This window comes from Indicator indicator, chromosome 2 (genome assembly GCF_027791375.1).
Source record: "Indicator indicator isolate 239-I01 chromosome 2, UM_Iind_1.1, whole genome shotgun sequence".
Taxonomy (NCBI): domain Eukaryota; kingdom Metazoa; phylum Chordata; class Aves; order Piciformes; family Indicatoridae; genus Indicator; species Indicator indicator.
In genome coordinates this window covers 13605293-13611651 of record NC_072011.1, presented here as the reverse complement: position 1 = coordinate 13611651, position 6359 = coordinate 13605293, and positions in this window count along the sequence as shown.

Here is a 6359-nt window from a genome sequence, read left to right as displayed (position 1 = left end):
TTGTCAGACTCTCCTGAACTCATCAGAGTATTGCCTGTTCCCTTCAATGTCAGCAACGCCACACTGTCTCTTGGATCCAGCAGTGCTTTTTACCACCTTTGACACCAGTTCTGAGGCAGTCTTTTGTAACTTATGTGCAAAGATGTAGATGCAAATCACTTCCTTTGTAGAGAAAAATCACTTTAAATCTACAAGCAGGTAAATAAGTTCTAAAAATCTTGCCTGGTGGTTTTTACCAAAAAAAAAAAAAAAGTTTGTCGAGTACGGGAAAGATACTAAAAATACTACTACTATACCTATAATTAGATACCGAGTGGTTCACATATGAAATTACTGTGGGACACTCTGAACAGTCATACAGTGCCTCAAAGCGTGCCAGCGCTTACCTGACAGGAGACCAACAGACATGGGAGGGTACCTCACGAAGCCTTCACTTTTTATGAGTTCTCCACAAGCAGTTGCCTCCTAGAGGAACTTATGTCTTTGATCATCTCTGGGTAGAAGTGTAAATGTGGGACACAAGGGAAAAATCCTTCTGCAAGTGCTTCAAGGAGCAGCGATGCTCATCAGACTGCCTCATGCTTGCTGGGGTATCAGCAGCCAGCCTCCAGCACCAAGCAAGAGATCATGCCTTGGGCCATGCTGGCTGTCCATGGGATGAACTTGAAATTGGCTCTTGCCATTTGCAAGCACTAGCAGGGCACTGGAAATTGGCCATTTATGATCATTTGGATGGAGGTGGCTGTGTGACCTTGGTAGCTTGATTGCCTGTGAAATGAGGCACTGAAGCTTACTAAGAGTGTCGGTCCTTCCTCTCAGATGTCAGATGTGAGAGTTTTTGACTCACGTCCTTTGAGGATTGCCTTTCTCTTAGAAATGAAGGCAAGTGCTTATCCTCTGTTGACATCACATTCAATCTCCTGGCCAAGGGAAAATGTGGATTGAGAATTGGGGATTTAACTAATTAAACTAATTTGGGCTCCAAGAAAAGTGAAATCTCTTTTCTAGACAAGCCATCTAGACAAGCAAGGAGCAAAACCTGTTAGTTTTGCTAAATAAAGTTGTCAGTTCTAATTGAACTGTTGTTGCCTAATAGATAGTAGCCAGCACTAAATGATTGAAGCCAAATTAATTTTTGCTAAGTTTATTTGCAAAAAAATAGATATTTTATGTAAGGATAGGTTAGAAGTGTTCTGAAATGTGCTGTATCAGGATTCACCTGATAACTGTCACACAGCATATTTTTTACAAAATTCAACCTTTGCATATTTTGAAAAATAAATTTGTCAGAGGTATTCTAATTAAGCTTTCGTTTTGTTGGCTGTTGGGTTGTAGTTGGCCTAAGTAGAAATAAATTGGTAATGCTAAATGCTCTAGGGAGAAAAGAAAATCCTCAAATGTTATTTTAAACATTTTATATCATTTCAAAATGCCTCTTTAAAAAAAAAAAAAAGGGCTATTGTGTCATGAAATTGTCAACAATGGGCTTTTAAAATTAATTTAGTTCTTTTTGAAGTAAGCTTTCAATGAACCAGAAAGATTTTCTCCTGATTTCTGAAGATGAGTCTTTCTGGACCATGTCTGAAATGTTCTTTGACCACTATTATCTGTAGGGGTGTTTTTATAAGTTAGGACAGGTTTGGATAAATAAAGACAAGGCTTCACATGGAGGAGGAGAGCATGTCAGGGCAAGCTGCAGTTTCAGTCCCCCTTCCTCATCTCTCCCATTCTTTGGGCAGTATTTCCACTCTCTTTCCCCAGATGACTTCCTTGGATTCACCTGTTTCTAATGGCAGCTTGCCTGTTTCATCAAAAACAAACCTCACATGCCCAGGTCTCATCCTTCTCCCACATTTCTCCACCAATTCCCTCTTTTGCCTCACCACCTGATTTTCACATAGTCTTACCTCTCCATTTCTGTCCCTGTCTTTCTCTTCCTTGTTTCTCCTCTGAGCAGGCTGTGACAGGAGTGACAGACACCTGTTCTGGGAGGGCAAGAGTGTGCTTTGTGGTTAGCTCTCGAGTGCTGTTATGACTTGAACAGGAAATCACGTCTGTCTCCTCCCCACATTCCCACCAGTGCCACTCAAGTCAAAGATTTTGCTAGCTTGGCTTCTTACCCATCAGTCCCAGGGCTAGCTTGGCTTGGCTTTTTGCTAGCTTGGCTTCTTACCCATCAGCTCCAGCAATCCATCAGGAGAAGGGCAGCTAAGCTGTGATGACACCTACATGCTTCTCTTCCTCCTCCTCTTCCTTGTTACCCAGCCTGTTGAGTTCAAGTCTAAAAGAATGGGTTCAGAGAAAAACTTTTAAGCCCACTTAATTAAAAAAAAAAAAAAAGAGAGAAAATAAAAGAGCTCATTCATTGAAATTGTTCCTAAGGCAGTGAGATTTGCTAATGTATTCCTGCCTTTGCTGGATTTCCTTTCCTTTCTGTAGCTTCTGATCTCCAATTTTGGCTCGGTTCCCCTATTTACCACTTGGTGTACTCCCTCACATTCCTGCATGGCCAGTGCCAGCTTGCTCGAAGTTGCAGATGTGCCAGAAAAGACAGCGCCACTGAACATGATGCTAAATGTGCCTTTGTTCTGAGAGAGTATGACAGTTTGTATGTTATGCTGAGGTGTGTGTTTGAGGGAGTATTTTTCACTGACAACAGTGAAACAGAGGAAGTAAACAGAGTAAAAGTTAAAAAAAAAAAAATCAAGAGCAGCTGCACAGAAGGAGCAAGCAAGATTACACAGGAGCTTGGTGGAAGTCGCCAAAAGCTGTACAGATGTACTAAAGAAAGGCCAGTAGCTTAGAGCACTGCCAGAACCGGTGTCCTAGAGTACTCCTAAATTGCTTGATGCTTCACTGGTGGTTCTCAGCTCCCAGTGGGAGAAGGTAAATCGAGGACTCAGCCTGTTTGAAAGGCTGCCTTCCCTCCAAAGTGTATAAGCGTGGATTAGATCTATGGCTTTGGTGTGGCAGCTGCAAATGGTGAGGCACAGAGAGTTCCTGCAGTGTTGTCCATAAATTCAGTTCCTAGCACAAAGCAGTGTCTTCAGACGTGCTCCCAATCACCACTTTCATGTAAGAAAAGACAACAGGAGCTGAAGCCAAAGTCTCTGTTGTTGTCAGAAAAGGAGTTCCTCTTTTAAATTCTGAGACAACTGTCGGGGTGGGGTCCCTGGGTTTTACTGCTGTGGCTGTTGGGAAAGCCATGGTGCAGTAAGGCCTGCCTTTCTATTCTGATGCTTTCCACATCATTCATCATCTTAGATTGTATATTCCAGATGTCCAGAGAAGCCCTGTGATGTCCTTTATTGTTTTATTTCATTGGATAATTTAGTGATTGCACCCTTTTAGCCATGCCACAGCAAAATACAGCTGATGATTGCTCTGCCTGAGAGCAGTGCAGTCAAAACCAGTACCTACACAGGAGTCATTTCTGTGCCAATAGGTGAGCTTTCAGTGAGTCCTCTGCCTTCTCCCAACCCCAGAACTTTAGCCCATGTACAGAAAAAATCTCTATGTTTTTGTGTGTTTTTATGCTTTGCAGCTGCTTGGTTACCCAACTGGCGTGAAAAGTTAATCTGTTTGTAACGAGGGTGGAGGTTGTTGCAGCTGTGTTTGTTCTGCAGCATTGACATTAAACACAGCTGTTCGTCACTGAGGTCGACAGTGGTGCCTCCTGGCAGAGAGAAAGCAAATTCTGAGTGGATGGTAGCAGCAACATGGAGTTTACATGTCTATGCTTGTATTTTTGTATACATGTGTGTATGTCTGTGCATGCATATGTGTAGAGATGTGACTATAACCAAACCCAAACTTTGAACAGTGGCAGCTCAAGTGAGACGTGCCTGGCAGGGAGCTCTACACCATTTGAAGCTGACCGGGTTTTTGAACCCAGCTGACACTTTGATAAAGAGAAGACGAGGCATGTGCAATGCAGTCTTTTACTCATGCAGAGAATCTCACTAACGTCAGTGGGTTTTTTCGCTCACACGTGAAGGTATTTTCAGGCTAAGTCATGTCTGTTTTGGAGAGTCTCACAACAGCTTATTTAAGAGCAGAGCAGAGCATGTCTCTTCGTTGTGGAGGTGAAGTTTGCAAGTCTGTCTTCTTGCTTTCTTTTCAGTCCAGGTGTGTAGTCATGAAGATGTAAAGAATGATATTACTCAATGTTTGATTTACAGCATTTCCAAAGGCAGTAATTAAGGTCTTCAGTTTTTGCCATGCAAAAAATAAATAGAGTAACTTTGTTATACTAGGAGGTGGTGGCAGCCATTGCAGGCTATCATTGAGACAGGCTAAACATAGCAAACCCACATGTATGACTGGTTTCTGATCTCACATAGGCCTGTACAAATGGAAAATATTCCACATGACAACCATGCCATCTCAGTTAATGGAAATAAAATCAGAATATAACCAGATATATTGTGTTTGAAGACATGATACTGAAATAAGCAGCTGATGTACAATAAGTCCTTTCCTGACTGATAACCATGGGACATACAAGCTCTGTTTTCTACTCATACCTCCTGATAGTATCAAGTGTAGATTAGACATGGAGAAGTTTATTCTAAACTGTCCCTGGAGAAATAGAGGTTTTACAGATGCAGAACTGAGGGATAAAAAAAACCTTGCATGATCTCTTGTTAGGCTAAACAGAAGCCTCTACTAAAGGGGCAAGACCAGAAACAGAAACCAAATCTCTGCTTTTGCAGCAAATGGAAAGTTAACCATCTCAATCCCTCTGCCTTCCAAATCACACTGAGATGGGAGCACATCGACAGTGTTATGCCTTAGATCTTGTAGAGATACAGTCTGTGGGTTCTGCATGCTGAGATTCACCCATCTGCTGCAGTCAGTGTTTCTGTTTTGAAATGTCATTTACCACAACAGAAGCCACACTAAGAGGAGGGATATTAAAAAAAAAAAAAAATCAACCCAAACCCACCTTTGCATACTACCAGTTTAAAAATATTTTAGTGTAACAGACAAATGCTTGACTCTTGCCACTTTAAAATGTGCTTGAGGAATGTAAATGTTTTGATGCAAGGATGGACAAATGTCAAAAGGCACAGGCAAACAAAAAGCTATTCAGTACACCAATGGCAATAATTTCCCTTGTCTGTCATGTGCTGGCTGCCTCCAGCCAGTTTAGTTCAGTGACTATGGATTAGCCCAAGGAGCAGTACACATTTTTTAAGCTTTTAAAGAAAAATAGGTGTGAAAAGTGAGATGTTAGGAAAGTTTTTTGCCGTCCAGACAAATTTACACACTGTGAAGACAGATTTATCTGATATTGTAAGAAGGCCTATCAAAATGTGGCTGGTAGTGACCTTAAGAGATTGCATGATCTCCTTACCTGTAGGTAGATCAAGATAAGTTAGTGTTATTTCTGACAGGTGTTTCTCTAATCTGCACTTAAACTATCCAGCAGCCCTCCTGGGTGACCCATCTGCAGCTGTTGCTCCTCTTCCAACAGATTACTCCCAATGTCTTCTTTCTGACTGAACCTGAGCTTCATTCCTTTTCCTCCATGTTCCTGGTTGACATGGACAATAGAGTATCCTTTTCATGAAAGGACTTACAGTGTTCCCTGCCTTTCCTCTCTGACAAGGTGCATCTCTGATGTGTTTAAGTGCTGATGGAGCAGAGATCAAGGCTGATGGGCTTGAACAGCACCTCTGCTGAAGGAAGAAAGAAGAATCCAGTCTGGTCCATTCTAACTATGGAAGAGTATCTTTGTCTGCCCTCTATGACCACTGCAAAGTAGAAACTTTGCTCAGAGCCCAAGTTACCAGACACAAATGTCCTCCTCTTCTGCTGCTGTTTAAGGGCTACAAATTGTAGTCTTTCCTCTTTACTGTGCAGTATTATCCTCCAGATTTTTAGTCTTAAATCTCTCCTTGTTGGGCTTTTTTCCCCCCTCATTGTTTTTTAATGAGAAGCCTTTTATGGTTTTGATCCCTAACAATCTAAGGAAATACCTACGTTGTATTTCCTCCTACTTGGGAATGTTAGTAGAAACTTTATTCATGCCTCAGTCCCTCCCTTCCATTCCGTATGAATTGCCAGGTTGCCTTTCTCATGGCTTGGGCAGCATTGTGTGCTTATTTTTTATTTTTTATTTTTTTTTAATTTTATTATTTTTATTTTTTTTAATGTCTTATTCCTGGTTGTTGATTATGCAGTTGATGAGTTTCCTAAAGTGTTGTACACCTCAGTGCTGGGATGTGGTAAAAAGAATGAAACTTGATGCATGGATCATTTCTCGTAGTCCATGTAATGCTGGTTTTAATTTGTTCCTCTTAATAGCACACACATTAATTGTTTAGGAGTTTTTCTATTTTACTCAGCAGATG